At 45.3% G+C, this 21898-nt stretch overlaps 1 pseudogene; it reads left to right on the forward strand.

Annotated features, from left to right (window-relative positions):
• The window catches only part of LOC137562109 (zinc finger protein 208-like), a 250675-nt pseudogene that overhangs the window by 172050 nt on the left and 56727 nt on the right, over positions 1 to 21898 (forward strand).

Below are 21898 nucleotides of genomic sequence, written 5' to 3' on the forward strand. Positions count from 1 at the left end.
TTCCCACAGCATGTGGTTTTCTTCTCAGCCTATTTATCTCAGTTTATGCTAAATGCTACCGTGAGTTGTTGCAAGTCTCTGTTTTATAAAAAATAAATAAATTCCCAAATCAGCAGACATTCTGCACACATAGTTACATGTAGACTGGCAGCAGAGTTTAACAATCAATTTTTTTATACTATACTGCCAAAAAAAGTGCCTGAAAAAACTGTACAGTTTCTTGTTCCAGCGGTTAAATCTAGTTTTTTAAGACTTGTATGATTTACTATTTTGGATCTTAATTCATTATAACAAAAAAGAGCAGTTTAATAGCCTGATAAGTTATCTAACTACTTCATAATGACACTTCATATAGTACTATGGAGTAAAAACTGATTCAAATGCAAGAATAACCTTAAAATAAAAGCTGCATGGATATTCCAGGCAATACAACATGCATTGTATTATCACTTGCATTTGTAGTTATATCACATCAGTCTGGTTCTTACAATCCAGTGTCCCATTAGCAGCAATTCTCTTCTAAGATGAATGTATGAGAACTAATAACTGTATTTTATATTTCATTTAGAAAGTGAATAAAAATAAAGATATCATTTAAGATACACATATTCATATAAGATTCTTAGTAAGATAATATTTTGGGGAAAGTGATTTTCCAAATCTGTGAATTTAGTACTAAACATATTAATCCACACTTGGAGAACAAAGAAACTGCCAATCCTCTACAGACCTATGCATTGTAATTACATCTATTGTTATGCTAGTGAAGAATCTCCAGCTTGGATCAGCTCCATTCATTTGCCTTTAGTTTCTTTTGTGGAATGCTAATGAAATTATCACCTGTCTGGGGGGGCTGGGTTGTTATAAAGAGGTCTAGAAACTGTATTTCAATACTACTGTAAATAAATCCTTTGTTGATAACAATGAACCCTTTTTAGCCAATCAAAATCCACCTCCTACTAGTGAATGGAGGAGATGTGACTATAAGATGGGCCAAACATCAGTCACTCAGGTAGAAAGATCACAGAGAGACAACAGGAATAAGGAGTCCAATACTACGTCCTGCAAGGTAACTATGTCCTTTCTGATTTCCTTAACTGCAATCTTGTTCTAATTGCATTTTGTTCTCTTTTTGTTGTGGTGTTTTTATTTCTTTAATGTTTTTAAAGGAAACATAAGTTATATTTATGAGTTTTATATTAGGTTCTTTAGGGTAGGGAGGATGTGCTCTAAAAGAATGTTAAAATGTTAAAACAGTTTAAAAGAAAGAGATAAACTTACCTCAAATGAGGGACACCAATCAGTGAAATAGAAGTTTATTCATGCACATGACCCACTAGATGATCCATTTCCCATTTGTTGTCCTGAATATTAATGTCAATAAAAAAGTGTCTGCAGACAAGTCTGCAAGGCTGGGACAGATGCTCCTACTCTCTACTGACTTGTTTCCATACACTTTTTATTGACCTTAGAAATAGGGAAGACATCACTGAAACAGTGAAGATAGTATGTCTGTCAGGTATATAAATACATCTCTGTATTTTACTGATTAGCATCAGTCTGTCATTAAAAATAACTAGATAAATACCTTTTTTTTGTTTCTGTTTTTAAACCTTTTATCATCCTTTTTTGTTGCCTTCTGCTTACCCTAAGAAATACCACCCCAGTAGTGAATTTATCTTTAGGTGGTCATTTGACTTACCTGAAAGTGCTTGTTTTTTTGGGGCCTCTAGCCTGATTTTGTGAGTACCCCACTTTTTTTTATACCTTTGTTTCATATTGACTTGTGCACTACACTACATAGCAGGTCCAGACCTCTCTCTCTATACCTTTTTCTTTCACTTGCTTCTGGATGATTCTAGGACACCAGACACCCACAATTGATATTAGACAGAACAAGTCATCCTTAGATGTGTGACACGTCTGTGTATGTGTGTATGTGTGTGTGTGTGTGTGTGTGTGTGTGTGTGTGTGTGTGTGTGTATGTGTGAGTGTGTGTGTGTGTGTGTGCGTGTGTCAAATGTGCTAATATTATACTGTAGAAAAGAGAACCTACAATGAAAAAAGTATTTAAGCTGCCACTGTAAGGTCTGGGCTACACCAGAGAGCTTTATTGCTTCAGCTCAAGAGATTTTAAATTTGTGCACGCACTTGCTGTTTTATTAGACCACATTTATGAAAAACTGTAACATTTTATATGCATGTGCACACATACAACATTAGTTTGGTTGGAAAAAAAAAGACATCTGTCCATCAAGTTCAATCAGAAAAAAAAATCACTGAACTTGCACATATCTCTTGCACAGCGCTGCATAATATGTTGGCGCTTTATAAATACAATAAATAATAAATAAATATCCCAGTTGATCCAGGAGACGGTAAAAACCTGTACAAGCTTGGACCAATTAACCTTACAATGGAAAAAATCCTTCCTGACAACATGTAAGGTCTACACTTGATCAGGATTCCCTTATAGTATGTATTATCAGGAGAATAAAAGGATGTAGAGAATAAGAGGTAATATCGTGTCTTGCCACTGGTGCTGCTCCAGGAGTAGGCTGTGTGAAAACAAAAAAGGCAGATCTATCTGCCTTGACAGCTTACTCATTAGTGCATATTATTAGACAGATCTGAACCTCAGCATTCTCTAGGTCCCCTCCATTCTCCCGCTGTATACATACTGTAAGCATTTATTATTGTTTTTTTTTATTATCATTTATTTAGTGCCAACATCTTTTATAGCACTGTATATGTGCACTGTACATGCGCTCAAAGAATGCACTTACAATCTAGTGAACCTAAGCCACATATACACAAAGTGTTGTTTCCTGTATATAGATTTGTGATGTATCCACTAATGTGAAATATGTTGGAACTTTCCAAATATACCATGACCATAATGAAAACGTTAGTCATCTTTCTATTTAGCTTCCTTATCTTTACAATGTTAGAATTGATTTTTTCTCTGGAAAGGAATTGTCAGTGTGTCTTTTATGTCTGTTGTGTTGTTGATTTTAGGCTAAATTGTTCCTTTAGGCTAGGTTTACAGAAGCCATTTGAATAACACACACGTAATAATGCATTACAATGAGTGTGAACTGCAATGGAGACTGGCCATAGACTATAACACAAAGCCTGCATGCAGCAAGTTAGAATAATGCGATCAGTCACAATGCAGTACTGTGACCAGCCCCATGGAACTGTATGGGTAGGGATGGTGGGCAATGCCCATTTCTGATTCTGCAGAAATGCTGCTTTCCACCAATGCCAATTTCTGATTTACTTTCTTCCAAATTTCAAATGTTCAGTTTATTTATTTATTTTTTTCCAATTTCTCATTTTCCATTTTTCAATTTCCTTTTTTTTTCCAATTTTTCATTTTCCATTTTTCCAATTTTTGAGTTTTGCTTCTGAGTTCTGTGATTGGACTAAAATGACTTCGTTGCGGTAAATCGGAATTCCGTTTTCCAATTTCTGATCAAAAATTATGATTACCGATCCGAAATGGTGAATTCTTATGCAACACAACTAAGCACTGTGGACAGGGCCTCAATGCACACATCTAAATCATGTTTTTTTTTTTTTTACTGTGTAAAAGTCATCCTATTATGAGATCATATTGTATCTGTTCATGTGTTCAGGCTGTGAAGACTTTTCTTTATAACTTAAAGGACAACTGAAGTGAGAGGGATATGGAGGCTGCCATACTTATTTCCATCTAAGCAATGCCAGTTTCCAGGCCCTCCTGCTGATCCTATGCCTCTAATACTATTAGCCATAGCCCCTGAACAAGCATGCAACAGATCAGGTGTTTCTGACATTAATGTCAGATCTGACAAGACTAGCTGCATGCTTGTTTCTGGTGTTATTCCGATACTACTGCAGAGAAATAGACCAGCAGGGCTGCCAGGCAACTGGTATTGGTTAAAAGGAAATAAATATGGCAGCCTCCGTATACCTCTTACTTCAGTTCCCCTTTAACGTGAATCTGAAGTGTAAAATAAAACAAAAAATAGATAGTTATCTAAGGAGAGGGACGGCTCTGGGTTCTATAGAGCCTTCCTTTTCTCTTCCCAGTGTCCTTGGTCTCCTGCACGCTCCTCCGTTTGTAAAAAAAAAATAAAATATATATATATATATATATATATATATATATATATATATTACAGGCAAAGTACGAAATCAGTGCCTGAAGTGATTAGGCAAGGTACGAAATGTCTGTTTCATTACGTACTTTGCCTAGGCATGCTATAGAATGCCTGAAATCGTTCAAACAAAGTGTAGAATACCCGGTTCTGTATAGAATGCCTGCTTTTTTTCACACTTTGACTGTAACAGCTGCATATCTATGCTGTCAGTGAGGCTAGTGATGATGGGTGCAAGCATTCTGATATTTACTGTTTGTGGAAATTGCTGCTGTGAAGGAGCCTTTAGGTGCTGCCAGGGGGAGCCCATGAGCTGGAAAGAGGAGAGAAAAGTTGGACATGTGCAGGGGAAATTGGCAGTTGGGTTTTGGCAGTTGAGGCAGGGAACACACTTGTCTTTCAGTTTTCTGTGCAAGTTTTTCTGCATACTTTTTCTTCACACCAAGTGTGTTTCTATGCAGGAAAATGTGCGCATTTTTTCATAGCAGCTGATGTAATTGATAGAGAAAACTGACAAAATGTGCGGAGTCATCATGCAGAATGTCAGTTTTTTTTTTTGCGCGCGAACAACATATTAAGTGTGAACTAGCCCATTGATTAACATGAGTTCTCAGTTTTTTTGTGCAGAAAACGCGCACGAAAACAGTCAAGTGTGTTCCCTGCCTCAAGGCTAATGAGGGGGAGGAGCCTGAAAAACCATGATGCAGCAAAAAATAAATTTAGAGTCATGATACAATGCTCTACTGCAGCAAGAAATAAGCATGATTTTTGTGAGAAAATAGAGTCAGAGACTAAAGAAGAGACCAGCCATTGGTGAGGCTGACAAAGCAAAGCAGAGGCACAGACAAGAGAGCACCACTGAAAAACTAAAGTAAGGAGGAGAAAGAGAGCTGCAGACATAACAGGAGAGGAGAGAGACAAAGTACGTAACAAAAACAGACGTTTCGTACTTTGCCTAAAATGGTCAGGCATTCTATAGAATGTATCATATAACTTACTATACTTTCAGAACTTCTCATAATAGTGTAAAAATAACATATAATTATTTAATTGCAGGTGGCGATAAAATGCTGAATTCCTGCTCTACTCTGAAAATATCTGACAACAAACTGGATCTCCAGCAGCCCATGATGAGCCACAGAGGAGACAAGCCGCTTCACTGCTCAGAGTGTGAGAAAAGCTTCACTCATCCATCAGAGCTTATTAGACACCAGAGGAGTCACACCGGGGAGAAGCCATTTTCTTGTCCTGAATGTGAGAAATGTTTTAATTTGAAATCAAACTTGAAAAAACATCAGAGGATTCATACTGGAGAGAAACCTTTTTCCTGCTCTGAATGTCAGAAATGCTTTACTGAGAAATCAAGCCTCATAGCACACCAGAGGATTCATACTGGAGAGAGGACTTATTTGTGCTCAGAATGTGACAAATCTTTCACTCACACATCAGGGCTTATACAACACCAGAAGATTCATACAGGAGAGAAGCCATTTTCCTGCTCTGAATGCCAGAAATGTTTTACCAGTGAATCAACCCTCATAGCTCACCAGAGGAGTCACACTGGAGAGAACCCGTTTTCTTGCTCTGAATGTGAGAAGTCCTTCAGAAGTCAAAAAAACTTCAACATTCATATCCGGATTCACACAGGAGAGAAGCCATATAAATGCACAGAATGTGACAAATGCTTCACACAGGAGGCAAATCTTACTCAGCATCAGAGAATTCACACAGGAGAAAAACCATTTAAATGTACAGAATGTGACAAATGCTTCACACTGAAGGGACTTCTTACTCGGCATCAGAGAAGTCACACAGGAGAAAAGCCATTTAATTGCTCAGAATGTGGCAAAAGTTTCTCACGCCAGTCATCTCTGAGGAGACATCAGAAGATACATGAGCGAGTGGGTGTGAGCCTGTAAACTAATTTCAATGAACATATTTGCTGTAATAACACAGGATTATGACTTTTAATTATAAAAGTTTCTTTTAAATATACATTTCAGGAGCTTATATAGCGTCAGAGACCATGTACAGTATACACAGAAAGTAAATGTTTTTTGGTGATTTATTACCAAAAACTGCAGATGAGGTGAACTTTGATCAGCTAGTACACTAAAACCTAACTGATTTCTAAATATACTTTTTCATTTTTGCGCAATAGACAGTAATTCTATAAGGATATCCATCTAATCAGTGTTTTATTTACTGTACAAAAAATGTAATCCATGTGTATGCATATTTATAAAATGTGCCTTTTTCAAAGTGTAAAATACGGTTAGAAATCTTTTTTCCTGCCACTGTAACTTGCAGTAGTTTGTAAAAATCTAACAGATCTGATAGAGGATCCATCTCCTCATAGGGGAATCATATATTTTTAAAAAGCACTAACTGGATGGCAGGTGCTCAGGTAGGGAGGCTGGTCAGCATCTTTGCGTATCTCCTACAACGAATGTTTTTGTAAAGAATAAAAGAGATAGTGAGAATCCACATGAGGAGATGAAATAGTTCAAAACTTGTCAGGTCTGTCAGATTTATATTACCTATTGTTAGCGACAGCTATTGTACTTCTAATAAGTATTTTTTTTTTTTTGCGATAGTGGTCCTTTAACCTTCCTGGCATTCAGTTTCCGGTGCATTTCTGTGCATAAAGTGATCCAATTTTTTTTCATAACACCTTCTGTCCCCTTCTGTCTCCAGTGTGTCCCCTTCTATCTCCCATGTGTCCTCCTCTGCCCTGTGTGTCCTCCTCTGCCCCCCTGTTTATCCTCTGCTACTCACCATTTGTCCTTCCACTCCCCCCCCCCCCCCCCAAGGTGTTCTATGCAAAGCAGCAGCATGGCTCACCTAATCAACAGCTTCAGCTGCAATCTGCTGTGAAGCCGGCACTAGAGGTGCAGTGAAGGAAAGGAGAGGTCTGTGATTGCAGCTGGAGCTGTTGATTGGGTGAGCCATGTTGCTGCTTCTCATAGTATACAAGAGGGCACACGAGAGGAAGGTGGAGGGTAAATGGGGTTGGGCAGAGGAGGACAAACGAGGGTAGAGGAGGGCTCCTGGATGGTATGCCTGGCACTGCATCGGGTATACCACTTTCAGCCCATTTTTCTTGCCCTGCACAGAGTCAGGCATTCTGCCCAGAAGGTTAAATTTATCATCTGAAAATGTATCTTACAATTGGTCACTTTGCATTCATTGGACATGATTATCTATGATTTCTATATCTGCACAGAGGTGTGTGGTTTAAGAAAATTATGTCATTTTAAAGTTGATTTATTTTCGTCTTTGTGACTAATGGTGGGGAGAGTTACAATAGTCTGCATGCATGTGATTTTATCTGTTCATTGATTGATGTGTTAATGTGTTTTAAGTTTAATTCAATAAAACCTGACATTTCTTTAGTATTTTGCTTTGCTGGAAATATTGTTTGCATTGTTATTCTATGAAGTGGGCCTTTAGACTGATTGCCAAAGCAATTAATACACCAAAACAGGGCTCACCAAACTGGTTTATACCATATATTCAATCAACAGAGCATACAAAAATGTTTTGAGACAGAAGGCTGAGCATCTGAGGAAGGGAGAGCGGCCCAAACCCTTCTGGCAGTCTTCCTGTACATTGTTTTGATTTAATAATTGTGATAGCTCCAGTTTTTTGTTTTTTCACTGGTATATCTGGGAGTGGTGGTACAAGGGTGCTGCTTGGCCCAGGAGAATCAAGCAGGTGCGCACCCACAGCAGGTGAAGAAGGTCAATTTGGTGCCTGCACTGCCCCATGCTGCACCACCATAGACATAATGTTATTATGCAAGGGTAATACAGGGATCTGGCACTCACCACATCCCAAATTACTTCTCCCTCTGAGTTGCTATGGCTCAGAGGAGGAATAATAATTACCACAGCCTGGAATTTGTGCGGCAGCAGGGTGCTCCGTAAATACTTGGCGGTGGTGAAACGTCATGTATGCCACAGCAGAGGCCTCCCATGCTGCCAAGGCTGCCCTGTTTGGTATCTGGGTGGTGAGGTACAGGAGCATTGCTTGGCCACACCCACAACAGGGGCCTCTCGTGCTGCCACCTGCCAGAGCTTCCCTGTCTGTTACTTGTATGGCTGCTGCTGCCTCCCCATCATTCATACACAGACCTCATACTTTGTGCTGCTCTCTTAGTATTGTGGCTGATCTGCAGGTCTGTGAGTGTTGGTGATAGGGAGATTTCAAGAAGATAGATACACCCACTTACCCACTGACACCAATGCCCTATGTGGGGGATGGGTGGAAGGACACCTTGGGCTACCTATACTGGGAGTGGCTATATAAACTGGGGAGACACCTTGTCTAACTATACTGGAGGTTACTGTCTTTGCTGGGGGTGCAATTTTGACTACCTACCTATACTGAAGGGATATTTATTGGGGAGGGGGCACCTTTGGCTGCCTATTATTAAAGGAGAAGGGCCTCTGACTAGTAGGGTGGAGAAGGGCCATATATTGTTTGCTACATGGGGCAACAAAAACCTTATATTGTATATATGCTGTATCTTCTTACTTTAAATTACACCCTCTCTGCCTGGTACAGAAGGTGCTCCTGTAAAATCAATTGGACACAGTTAATACAATATAATATATATAATATATAATATATATTTTCCCCACAGAGCGCAGTAGGCAAGCCCCTGATGAGTCATTTATGACGTAACCGGTAGGGCGGAGCCTTACGCGCGGTGTTGGAGAAGCTGATCCCGGAGCAGCGGTGGTGAGGACGTCCTATGAGTTTTTATATGCGCATTATCTTTTACTACATGTGAGTGCACTATTGTATAAATCTTCTATTCATTAAACGGTATCACGCTATGGTTGCCTGTACTTTGGGTTTGTAAGGGAATTGCATTGCAAATAGGTGAATAAGGCAGAAGACTACAGAGACATTAAGTGTATGAAGCTGGTCTGTTGCACGGTCAGCAAATACATCTGGAGAGGCGCCTTATTTGTGGCTACAAGCACTATTAGGCACTGCTATTTGGCCTGAGGAAGTGGGTATGCACCCGCAAAACGCGTTGCCAGTGCAATAAAATTCTATTAATACTTGAATTTGTCTTCATTGAGGTAAGCCACCTCACTTTTTTCATTTTATTTGTTTTTAACATATTTTATCTGCTCTGGGCGCCTCTTCCCCCTTTACCGTGTGCCTTCACCGTCCTTTTGGAGGGGGATCAACCCTCTTTGACCAATTTAGGTCATGAGGTTTGCTTTTTATCAAGAGTGCGACCATCACCAGCTCCGTCTGGTCACCCGAGTGGAGTCAGGGTTATACATCTCCACCTGCTTCTAGTGGTCGGTTGCCCTTCTGCAACCCACCTTTGTGAGTATAATACATTCACATATTTTACATACTTCTGGTACTGTGACATACTGCACCATTTGGGCTCCTGTTGTCTCTGTGTTTTCTTTCTGCAAGGTGCAATTTTTATTATCCCTACTTTTTGTCCGTTCATTTCCAGAGGACTTTCAGACCATCCAGAAAAAAAAGAGGCGCCTTATTTGTGGCTACAAGCACTATTAGGCACTGCTATTTGGCCTGAGGAAGTGGGTATGCACCCGCGAAACGCGTTGCCAGTGCAATAAAATTCTATTAATACGAGAATTTGTCTTCATTGAGATAAGCCATCTCACTTTTTTCATTTTATTTGTTTTTAACGTATTTTATCTGCTCTGGTCACCTCTTCCCCCTTTAGCTAACATCTGGTGAGCATGTAAGCTTTATATCTGCACACTAAAGAGAGGGTTACACAGTGTGAGCACGCTGGTTGTTTCACTGGTGGATGGAAGAAGTGTCAGTATTAAGAAGCAGGATTATGCTATGTGCATTTCTCTGTTTGTTTGGAGCCTGTTACTAGGAAGAAGTGCTAAGGATCGGGAGGATCTCTTCTGATACTGAGCTGTTTTTGCTGATCACAACTAATCAGCAACAGGATCTGGTGAGCGGATTTTAAACTTCTTTCCAATCTGGATAAGGCATCAACGGAGTGGACATTGTTTTGCTGGACTTTATAAGTCATATATGTTGCTGCCTAGTATATACCATATTGGTTATATGTGCTATTGTCTATTGTTTGCTGTCTTGAATAATTACTGAGAGGTGTTGAGCGCTGTACTACACTACGACATAATATAATATATAATTCCTAGCAAAGGCATAATGACATTTCTGTCCAATTGATTTTACAGTAGCACCTTCTGTACCGCGGTGCCAGGCAGAGAGGGTGTAATTTAAGGTGGGAAGCTGCACATTATAGTTACATAATACACATCATGTGGGTCAAGTGATGTTAGGAAGATTACATTGCATGTTTACATTCACAGCTATGGTACTGACACTGGGAGAGAGCACATTTACATCAAAATAGTACATTCAAAATAATTCAAAACATCAGAAGTTTGGGTAAACAATAAAGAATTTGATACTTACCATATTCTGTGGTATATAAGCCACTTTGGAATATAAGACACCCCTAAGTTTAGAGGGCAAAAACAGGGAAAAAATAAACTAAATCTGGTATGTCCATGTTCCAGGTGCATCTTGTAGACGTTCTTTGAAAATTATTGTGTCTTCCTGTGTCCACCATGTGTCCTCCCGTGTCTCCATGTGTCCTCTTCTCTCCCTATCAGGGATGCTCAGCAGAGCTCGAATATTCGAGTAGCTCGAATATTCAAGCTCTTTTTCAGCTATTCGAGCTCGGTATTCGAGCTCGAATAGCTGCAGCTATTCGAATGGGCTATTCGAGTGAACTCGAATAGCCCACTCACTATTCGCGCTATTCAAGCAAACAGCGCTATTCGAGCTCGAATACCGAGCTCGAATAGCGTCAGAGCCCAGATTGATGTCCTTAGAGCCAATCAGAGGGCTCCCAGGCCCTCTGATGGCAGCCAATCACAGAGGGGGACCCTGGCCAGCCCCTACCCTATAAATAGCGGCCGCCATGTTAGGTTTTTCTGTCCTTGCTTGAGACTTGTACAGAGAGAGATCTGCTCCTTTGTGCTTTGGCTTAGCAAGTGCTCTATTGTGGTCAATCACCTAGCGTTTTTGCTCACATACACCTCCTATACACACCTATATTGTTGTTATCTAGATAGAGATTGTATTTTAGTTAGTTGCTTGTGTGTTACATAGAGACAGCTGCTGCTGCAGGCAAGCTTACAGCATTAGGCCTCAGGGCCTTGCCTGTGTGGGCAGCTGTCCTCCTGTCCTCTGTTTATTTCTCATCTATACCAGTGTTTCTGCTGTGTATTCTACCCTGTCTTGTCCTTTACTACTGAGTGATTATTGTATTTTGTAGTTATACTGTACTAGGACATTAACTGTCACAGTTCATAGCTCCTGCGTGTGTGTGTGCGTGCACTGTCTGTAGTGTACACAGTACACAGTATTCCCTTCTACTGAATCATCTGATTAGTACTGAATCTGATTATTGTATTTTCTAGTTGTACTTACTGTACTAGGGACACTCAGTCACTGTTCATAGGCTAGATCCTGCGTGTGTGTGTGCGTGCACTGTCTGTAGTGTACACACACTCTATTTCCTTCTACTGAATCTGATTACTACTGATTATTGTATTTTGTATTTGTACTGTACTAGTAATCACTTAGCGATCTAATCACTTAGTGATTAGTGTCACCTCACCCACCAACCCACTCCATTAAAGTACCCCACTTTTTCACCCGCCCTTTTAAAAAACTTTTTTGTTTACGCCCAAAACAACTAAGATGTCTGGAAGTGGCAGCCAGCGCGGTTTGGGCAAGGGGAAGGGCAGCAAGGGAATCAGGAGGAGAGGGAGCATCATTGTGGCAAGCCACGCCACCATGCACAGTTCCGCAGCAGCAGCAGCTGCGTCAGTCGCTAACATTCCGCCTATAGCCACTGGCCGTGGACGCCTTGGGCGCCCAGCAGGAGCATCTGCAACTCACGCTGCAGAGACACAGCAGCAGCAGCGTGTAGTACCTGCTCCTATTTTCCTCCAGCCGGGTCGGAAACTTCCCATTGAGGAAAAGGATGCAGCCACTGTAATGCAACTGATGACGGAGGATGAGCAGCCCGCCATCAGCTCTGCATCCGAGGCCTCCACCCTCACCACCACCACCATCCCTGTTCGCAGCAGCCGCCCAGCAGGGCCTGGGGAGGAGGCCAGTTCACCGTCAGTTGGCGATCTGTCATTCAGCAGTCTTTTGACCCCAGGCATCATGAGTCAATTGTCTGCTGCTGTTGGCGATTTTGAGGAGGAGATGCTGATGAGCACTTTGGGGGAGGAGAGATTGGACAGCAAGACTGTGGCGACAGTCAAGCAGCCCATCCATGCATCAGGAGAGGAGTTTGGGGGGTCATCATCCTAGCAGGACATGTTTCAGGAGGGGCTGGATGATGATGATGATGACAGGGTGACAGACAAAGACTGGGTGCCACCAGCTCCTGGGGATGTCATCATCAGCAGCTCTGAGGAGGAGGAGGAGGATGCGCTTGTGGGCCTTGCAAGGAGGCAGGGGCGTAACAATAGGGCCTGCAAGCCCCTCAATTGCAGGGGGGCCCGGGTAGATGGGATCACGTGCGGGGGCCCGGGTGGAGGGGCCGTCTGCTCCTGTAACTAACACACAAGCGGGCACCTGTCACTGTAACTTCAGCTAGCTGTGTACCAGCAGCAGGGCAGGGGGTGGGCACTAGGACACAGCGGACATCAAGTCCTGCAGACTTCGGGCAGTGTTTCTTTCATTCACTGCTCCGCCCCCTCATGCATGTGGTGGTTCCGTCCTGTGAAGGAAGAAGACCACCAGATTACGACAGCGTGCCTGCCTGTCTGTGCCTGAGATGAAAGGGAAGACTGAGACAGAGGGCTCACACAGGCTGCCTGCAGAAAGATAGGTGCTTCCTGGATCATACTGTATGTATCTGTGTGCGTATATTACTTGTGTTTGTGTGTGTGTGTGTGTGTATTTGTGTAAGGGGGGCTGTGTATGTGTGTAAGGGGGGGGGCTGTGTGTGTGTATGTATTTGTGTAAGGGGGGCTGTGTGCGTGTGTGTGTGTGTGTGTGTGTGTGTAAGGGGGGGCTGTGTGTGTGTATTTGTGTAAGGGGGGCTGTGTGTGTATGTGTGTAAGGGGGGTGCTGTGTGTGTGTATGTATTTGTGTAAGGGGGCTGTGTGTCTGTAAGGGGGGGCTGTGTTTGTGTATTTGTGTAAGGGGGGCTGTGTGTGTGTGTATGTATGTAAGGGGGGGCTGTGTGTGTGTATGTATTTGTGTAAGGGGGGCTGTGTGCGTGTGTGAGTGTGTAAGGGGGGGCTGTGTTTGTGAATTTGTGTAAGGGGGGCTGTGTGTGTGTTTGTGTAAGGGGGGCTGTGTGTGTGTGTAAGGGGGGCTGTGTGTGTGTATGTGTGTAAGGGGGCTGTGTGTGTGTGTGTGTGTGTATTTGTGTAAGAGAGCTGTGTGTGTGCATTTGTGTAAGGGGGGCTGTGTGTGTGTGTGTATATGTGAAAGGGGGGCTGTGTGTGTGTGTAAGGGGGGCTGAGTGTGTGTGTAAGGGGGGCTGTGTGTGTGTGTGTGTGTGTGTGTGTGTAAGGGGGCTGTGTGTGTGTGTATTTGTGTAAGGGGGCTGTGTGTGTGTGTGTGTGTGTGTGTGTGTGTGTGTGTGTGTGTGTAAGGGGGGCTGTGTGTGTGTGTGTATTTGTGTAAGGGGGGCTGTGTGTGTAAGGGGGCTGTGTGTGTGTGTGTGTAAGGGGGGTAAGAGGGGCTGTGTGTGTATGTGTGTAAGGAGGCTGTGTGTGTGTGTGTGTATTTGTGTAAGGGGGCTGTGTGTGTGTGTGTATTTGTGTAAGGGGGGCTGTGTGTGTGTGTATATGTGTAAGGGGGGCTGTGTGTGTGTGTAAGGGGGGCTGTGTGTGTGTGTGTATGTATGTGTGTAAGGGGGCTGTGTGTGTGTGTATTTGTGTAAGGGGGGGATGTGTGTGTGTATTTGTCTAAGGGGGGCTATGTGTGTGTGTATGTGCATGTATGTGTGTATGGGGTGTGTGTGTGTGTGTGTGTGTGTGTGTGTGAGGGGGGCTGTGTGTGTGTATGTGTGTAAGGGTGGCTGTGTGTATTGGTGGTGTGTGTTTCTTGTTTGTGTGTGTGGGGGGGGAGGGGGCTGTGTGTGTGTGTTTCCTGTGCGTGTGTGTGTGTGTGTGTGTAAGGGGGGGGGGGTTGTGGTGTGTGTCGGGGGGTGTTTGTGTGTGTGGTGTTGTGTGTGAGAGTGTTTTGTGTGTGTGTGCACAGCCACTACATACAATGTGTATATACAGATACGCTCATCCTTACCGCTTCTCCCTCATACCCCTGCCCCCCTCCGTTTGAATGAGACACCTACGTTGCACACTACCGCACATGCGCAGGCCCGGTGGCAAGCCTTGTTGAACGCATTTCAGTGGCTGGTAATGCTCTTAACGTGCCTTCACAAGCCTCATATGCAGAATGTTCCAGGCCATAGAAGCGTAGTCAAGGAGGCGTACCATGAGGCCTGTGCATGCTCATTAGTGTGTGACTTAGGTGACTCACACAAACTAACATGGTCTTTTTCATACAAATGAAGGGGGGTATTGGTAAATGGGAGGAATGTTTAAGATGAGGACATCTGCACACACATGCAGGTAGCCATCATTTTAGCAGGACACTTAGGCTCTGGCATCTTTCAAAGTGTACCTGTAATAGATTTATAGATGTATGGATTTATACTTACCTGGGGCTTCCTCAGCCCCCTGTAGTCTGTCTGCTTGATTGCTGTCCTCCTGGGCCACTCTGTTTTCTAGCAGTAAATTACCAGACTAGCCCAGTCGCACTCCACTGCGCATGCGTGGTCACGGCTGTGTATGTCCCCCAATTGTGCTCACACTGCCAGGAGCAATCTGCACATGTGCAGGCCACTAAACCTGTAATTGCGCTTGTACAGAGTGATCGTGGGTGCATGTGTATCCAAGACTGTGCAGGCACAGTGGAGTGCAACTGGGCTGGATCGTGGACTCCACTGCAGGAGGGCAGCAATCAAGCAGACAGACTACATGGGGCTGGAGGAAGCCCCAGGTAAGTATAAATATATACGCCTATTTTATCTCAGATTTCCATTAAAGGGATTTTTTTTTGGGGGGGGGGGGGGGTTGAGGAGGGTGAAGGGGGGCCCCATCCAAAGTTTTGCAGGGGGACCCAGTGATTTCTAGTTACGCCCCTGCAAGGAGGCGCATCATTGCAAGCATTGGCAGCAGTAGGCTGGTCCCACAGCCTGCTGGTGTCTCAGGCTCAGCAGCAGCAGCAGCAGCATCTGCCAGTACCACCACCAGCCGCACCCAAGCCCCCCCCCCCCAACCACCACAGGGAGACAGGCAGTAGCGGCTCCAGGCCGTAGGGGGTTTTTCTTGTCACCAATCTGGCAATTTTTCACCATGCCCACAGTTTACAGCAAGCACGCCACTTGCAACCACTGTCAGCGGAAGTTGAGCAGAGGTGCAGACCCCTTAAAGTTCAGCACCAGCTCTCTTATCAACCATCTTGCTGCTAAACATTACCACCAGCATGAGGAGTTCCAGAGGCTGAAGGCATCTGGTGCTGGCAGTGGCACCACACCCATCACTGCACAGCCTTCAGCAGCAGCAGCAGCAACAGCAGCCACCCGCCCTCCTGCTCCTCCAGCACCACCAGCAGGAGTGCGGAAACGCACTGCTCCTCCCCCTCTGCAACTCCTGCCGCCTTTTGAGCGAGTCCTTCCAGGGGGTGTTTAGGGCTCTGCCTCCCAGCAGCCGTCGCGTGCGGCAGCTGAACGGCTTGCTGGCACGGGCCATGTGCTCCCAACTCCTGCCGTACACGCTCGTGCAAGAGGGGAGCGACATGTGTGCGCTGCTTGCTTGTGCAGCCCCAGACTGGCAGCTCCCCAGCAGACACTTCTTCGCCCGCCAGGTCATGCCTGCACTGCACCGCTTTGTGATGGCCAATGTGGAGCAAGGGCTGGAGCACGCGGTTGGTGAAAGGGTCCACGTCACCATGGACTCCTGGAGCAGCCGCTTCGGGACAGGCCGCTACCTGTCCTTCACTGTCCACTGGGTCAGCTTGGTGGAAGGGGGTGAGGATGGGAGAGCAGCAGCGGGCACAGCAGCAGCAGCAACACAGTGGGTGATGCCACCCCGCAGGGTCAGGGGAACTGCAGCAGGTTCCTCCGATCCTCTGCCATCCTCCGGCACACCTGGCCAAACCCCCTGCCTCAGCAGCAGCGTGAAGCCACGCCACTGCCAAGCGCTGCTGCAATTGGTCAGCCTTGGGAAGACCAAACTGACGGCAACCCATGTGTTGGCCAAACTCCAGGAGCAGGAGAGGATTTGGCTGACCCCCAGAGGCCTCAGAGTCGGAGAGGTGGTGGCCGACAATGGGGCCAATCTGGTTGCCGCAATCGAAAAGGGAAACCTGACCCACATCCCCTGTCTTGCCCACGTGCTGAACCTGGTGGTGCAGAAGTTCTTGCGCACCTACCAGGGGATGGGCGAACGTCTGGAAACGGCAAGGAATGTTGTGCGTCACTTCCGGCGCTCGCCTGCAGCCTCTGCGAGCCTGGAAGACGTGCAAAAGGAGCTGGAGCTGCCACGCCATCGGCTGATCCTTGACGTTCCAACTCGCTGGAACTCCACCCTGGCGATGTTGGAGGGTCTGGTTGAACAGAAGCACGCTGTCAACCAGTACCTTGCCCTGGCCACTGTGTTCGCCGCTCAGAAAAGGGACAAGACCAGCAACATCCCGTCAATCGTCCCCGATGACGGCTGGGGGCACATGCAGCAGGTGTGCTTAGTGCTGGCTCCCTTTCTGCAGGCCACCAACATGGTGAGCAGGGACCATGCTATGGTGTGCGAGTGGGTGCCCCTGGTTTGTCTGCTGAACAAGGCCCTCGATGCTTTGCTGGAACAGGGAGCGGCAGCCTTGGCCCAGCAGGAGCGGGATGCAGCTACACAGTCCACCTCTGAGGGGGAGGAGGAGGAGGACTTGGTGGAGGTCCCTGACCTTGCTGCTGATGAGGGGGATCAGCACAGTGCAGCTGAGTTGGTGCGGGGGTGGAGAGAGGATGAGGCGGCAGAGGAGGAGGATGAGGACAGCACTGCCGTCGATGTGCCAGCACACGTGGCCCGCCTCTTCCCAATGGCAGCGCACATGCTGACGTGCCTGCGTAGGGACCCCAGGGTGATCCAGATGAAGCAGAGGGAGGACATCTGGATCAGCATGATGTTGGACCCGCGCCTCAAGGGGAAGTTGAGCCAGTTCCTGCCTCCTGCAGGAGGAGACCCAGAGCAACAAATAAGGAGCTTGCAGCAGGCCCTTGTTGAGCGCTTGGAGGAAGCCTTCCCCCAGCCTCCCACCCCCACTGTCCAGCCAGCACAGAGGAAGCAGCAGGTGCCTGCATCCAGCAGCAAGCGCCCCACAGACCTGCTGTATCTCAGCAACGAGCTCTACAGGACTGTAGAGGCTCCAGCAGTGACTAGAGAGGAGGTGCATGCAGCAGCATCCTCCTCCGGTCACAGCCAGCGCCTGACCCGCATGATGGCTGACTACATGGGGTCCTACAGCGGGCTTGACAGTGATGCCCCGTTGATCCCATGGAGTATTGGGTCAAGCGCCTGGAGATCTGGAGCGAGCTGGAGCAGTACGCTCTGGAAGTGCTGTCCTGTCCCCCTTCCAGCGTACTGTCCGAGCGCTGCTTCAGTGCAGCTGGTGGCGTGGTCACCGAGAAACGCTCACGTCTGTCTCACAAGTCTGTGGACAGACTGACGTCTCTCAAGATGAACCAGGCATGGGTGGAAGGCGAGTTCCTGGCCCCTGTTGTCGGCGAGAGGGGGACATGAACTGGCTGCCGGAACCATTGTTAATATGCCTTATCACCCTTTACCACCTCCTGGCTCCTGCTCACTACTAAGTCAGCCTGGTTCAGTTTGACTATTACGTCGCCTGTAGCCACACATTTTACACCTACAGTGGGCTGCTGTGTACTGCCCTTCTGCTGTCTGTCTGTGTTTCCCACTTCCAGGGTACACAGATTTACCTTCTGCTGCCACTCTGCCACCAGCTATTACGTCCAACAATAGCTATCTGTTAAATTTGCCTAAAAAAAAAAAAAAAAAACAATAAAAAAAAATAGGTTTAATTTTTCTGAGGTGCCCGGGTTGAAAACTGTGTTGTCCCAGTTGTGTATTGGACACGATGTGGGCTGCACGACCGCTGTCTGGGACCTCCTGTTGTGTTTATTTACAGCCCTGGTATCACCGCTAGGTACCAGGGCTATTATGTCACGCTGCCTGCCTGCTGCCACACTCACACTACTCCTCCATTCCTCCTGCTGCTGCTGCTGTTGGTCTGTGTTTCCCACTGCCAGGGTACACAGATTTACCTTCTGCTGCCACTCTGCCACCAGCTATTTAGTCCAACAATAGCTATATCTGTCTGTGTAATTTGCTGTAAAAAAAAAAAATAAACCATTAAAAAAAAAAGGGTTAATTTTTCTGAGGTGCCCGGGTTGAAAACTGTGTTGTCCCAGTTGTGTATTGGACACGATGTGGGCTGCACGACCGCTGTCTGGGATCTCCTGTTGTGTTTATTTACAGCCCTGGTATCACCGCTAGGTACCAGGGCTATTATGTCACGCTGCCTACCTGCTGCCACACTCACACTACTCCTCCATTCCTCCTGCTGCTGCTGCTGTTGGTCTGTGTTTCCCACTGCCAGGGTACACAGATTTACCTTCTGCTGCCACTCTGCCACCAGCTATTACGTCCAACAATAGCTATATCTGTCTGTGTAATTTGCTGTAAAAAAAAAAAATAAACCATTAAAAAAAAAAGGTTTAATTTTTCTGAGGTGCCCAGGTTGAAAACTGTGTTGTCCCAGTTGTGTATTGGACATGATGTGGGCTTCACGACCGCTGTCTGGAACCTCATGCTGTGTATTTACGGCCTGGTGCCACCGCTAGGTACCACAGCCTATTATGCCTCGCTGCCTGCCTCATTGACTGCCTGCTGCCACACAATCATCCTCCTCCTGCTGCTGCTGCTGAATTTACCTCCTGCTGTCTGTGTGTTTCCACTGCCAGGGAGCACATACAATGGCGCTTCCACCATGCGCCACCAGCTATTTATTACGCTCAAAAATAGCTGCATTTCTTTAAAAAAACGAAAAAAATATATATACTTTTTAATACTTTGTGATATTATTTTTAGAGGTGTCCGGGTTGAAAACTGTGTTGTCCCAGTTGTGTATTGGACATGATGTGGGCTTCACGACCGCTGTCTGGAACCTCATGCTGTGTATTTACGGCCTGGTGCCACCGCTAGGTACCACAGCCTATTATGTCTCGCTGCCTGCCTCATTGACTGCCTGCTGCCACACAATCATCCTCCTCCTGCTGCTGCTGCTGAATTTACCTCCTGCTGTCTGTGTGTTTCCACTGCCAGGGAGCACATACAATGGCGCTTCCACCATGCGCTACCAGTTATTTATTACGCTCAAAAATAGCTGCATTTCTTTAAAAAAACGAAAAAGATATATATACTTTTTAATACTTTGTGATATTATTTTTAGAGGTGTCCGGGTTGAAAACTGTGTTGTCCCAGTTGTGTATTGGACATGATGTGGGCTTCACGACCGCTGTCTGGAACCTCATGCTGTGTATTTACGGCCTGGTACCACCGCTAGGTACCACAGCCTATTATGTCTCGCTGCCTGCCTTATTGACTGCCTGCTGCCACACAATCATCCTCCTCCTGCTGCTGCTGCTGAATTTACCTCCTGCTGTCTGTGTGTTTCCACTGCCAGGGAGCACATACAATGGCGCTTCCACCATGCGCCACCAGCTATTTATTACGCTCAAAAATAGCTGCATTTCTTTAAAAAAAAAATATAGAAGAGAAATAAGTGAAGAAGAAGAAGACGATATAGAAGAAGAAGAAGGTATAGAAAAAGAAGAAGAAGAAGAAGAAGGAGAAGAAGAAGAAGAAGATATAGAAAAAGAAGAAGAAGAAATAGAATAATAATAATAATAAGAAGATATAGAAAAAGAAGATATAGAAAAAGAAGATCTAGAAGAAGAAGATGAAGAAGAAGATGAAGAAGATGAAGAAGAAGAAGATGAATAAGAAGAAGATGAAGAAGAAGATGAAGAAGAAGAAGATGAAGAAGAAGAAGATGAAGAAGAAGAAGAAGATGATGAAGAAGAAGAAGAAGAAGATGAAGAAGAAGATGAAGAAGAAGATGATGAAGAAGAAGAAGATGAAGAAGAAGAAGAAGAAGATATAGAAGAAGAAGAAGAAGATATAGAGGAAGAAGATATAGAAGAAGAAGATATAGAAGAACAAGATATAGAAGAAGAAGATATAGAAGAAGAAGAAGAAGAAGAAGAAGAAGAAGAAGAAGAAGAAGAAGAAGAAGATATAGAAGATAAAGAAGAAGAAGAAGTATATACAGTACTGAACAGAATTTTGGACACAACTTCTCTTTCCACCTTTTTTTTTTTTTTTAAAGGAACATCCCCACATAATCACTTGCTGTTGTTACTTGGAAAAAAAGATGTTTCTTGCATCATTCACCCCCAAAACAAGCGTTGGAAGCTATTTAAGGCCAATTCGAATAGTCAGCTCGAATAATGAGCTCGAATACCGACTCGAATAGTGAGCTCGAATTCCGAGGTAGAATCGAATAGTAAAAAATATTCGACTCGAATATTCGACCAAACTCGAATAATTTACTATTCGAATTCGACCTAACTCGAATAATAAAAAGGGGTATCCGAGCATCACTGCTCCCTATGTGTCTTCTTCTGTCCCTAGGGGCTTGATTCACAAAGCCGTGCAAACTGTTTAGCATGGGTGTGCTAAACAGTTAGCACGTGAAGTGCCGTTCGTGGACTTTTGCTCGCACAAAAGTCCACGATCGCGCGAATCGCGGCACTTTGCGTGCGCAAAAGTCTGCGAACGGCACTTCACGTGCTAGCTGTTTAGCACACCCGTGCTAAACAGTTTGCACGGCTTTGTGAATCAAGCCCTATGTGTCCCATTCTGTCCCCAGTGTGTCCCCTCTTGTCCCCATTGTGTCCCCTTCTGTACCCAGTGTGACCTCTTCTGTCCCCAGAGTGACCCCTTCTGTCCCCAGTGTGTCCCATTTGTCTCCAACTCTCCTTGTGTCTTCACTCTCCCCTCCCCCCCCGTGTCTCTGTTCCCCTGTATATAATTAGCAGTGTCAGGAGCGTATCTTACCTAATCTATACCTTAGTCAGTGATCACAGACTTCTTCTCTCCTTCACGGCTCCACTAGCGATGGCTTCTGCTGATGAAGCGATCAGCAGAAGCCAACACTAGGGGAGCTGTGCAGGTCTGCGATCACAGAGGGAGCCATGGATTAGGTGAGACACACTCCTGACACTGCTATTTATATACAGGGGAGTGGAGACACGGAGAGATAGAGACACACGGGGGGACATTACAGGGAGTCCAGGATGTCACGGCGGGTCGGCGGTTCCCTACAGCATAAGTTCATAAGATGGTGACTCCCTGAATTTGGCATATAAGCAGCAGGGACTTTTTGTCACCATTTTGGGGGAGAAAAAGTGCGTCTTATATGCTGAAAAATACGGTACATGTGTGTGAAAAATATTTTATTGGCATACTAACAAAACATGAATACATTGGTCATGTAAAGGCGTTACAATTTGGTTCCATGCCTTTTGAAAA

Source organism: Hyperolius riggenbachi, chromosome 3 (genome assembly GCF_040937935.1).
Source record: "Hyperolius riggenbachi isolate aHypRig1 chromosome 3, aHypRig1.pri, whole genome shotgun sequence".
In the NCBI taxonomy this organism is placed as follows: Eukaryota; Metazoa; Chordata; class Amphibia; order Anura; family Hyperoliidae; genus Hyperolius; species Hyperolius riggenbachi.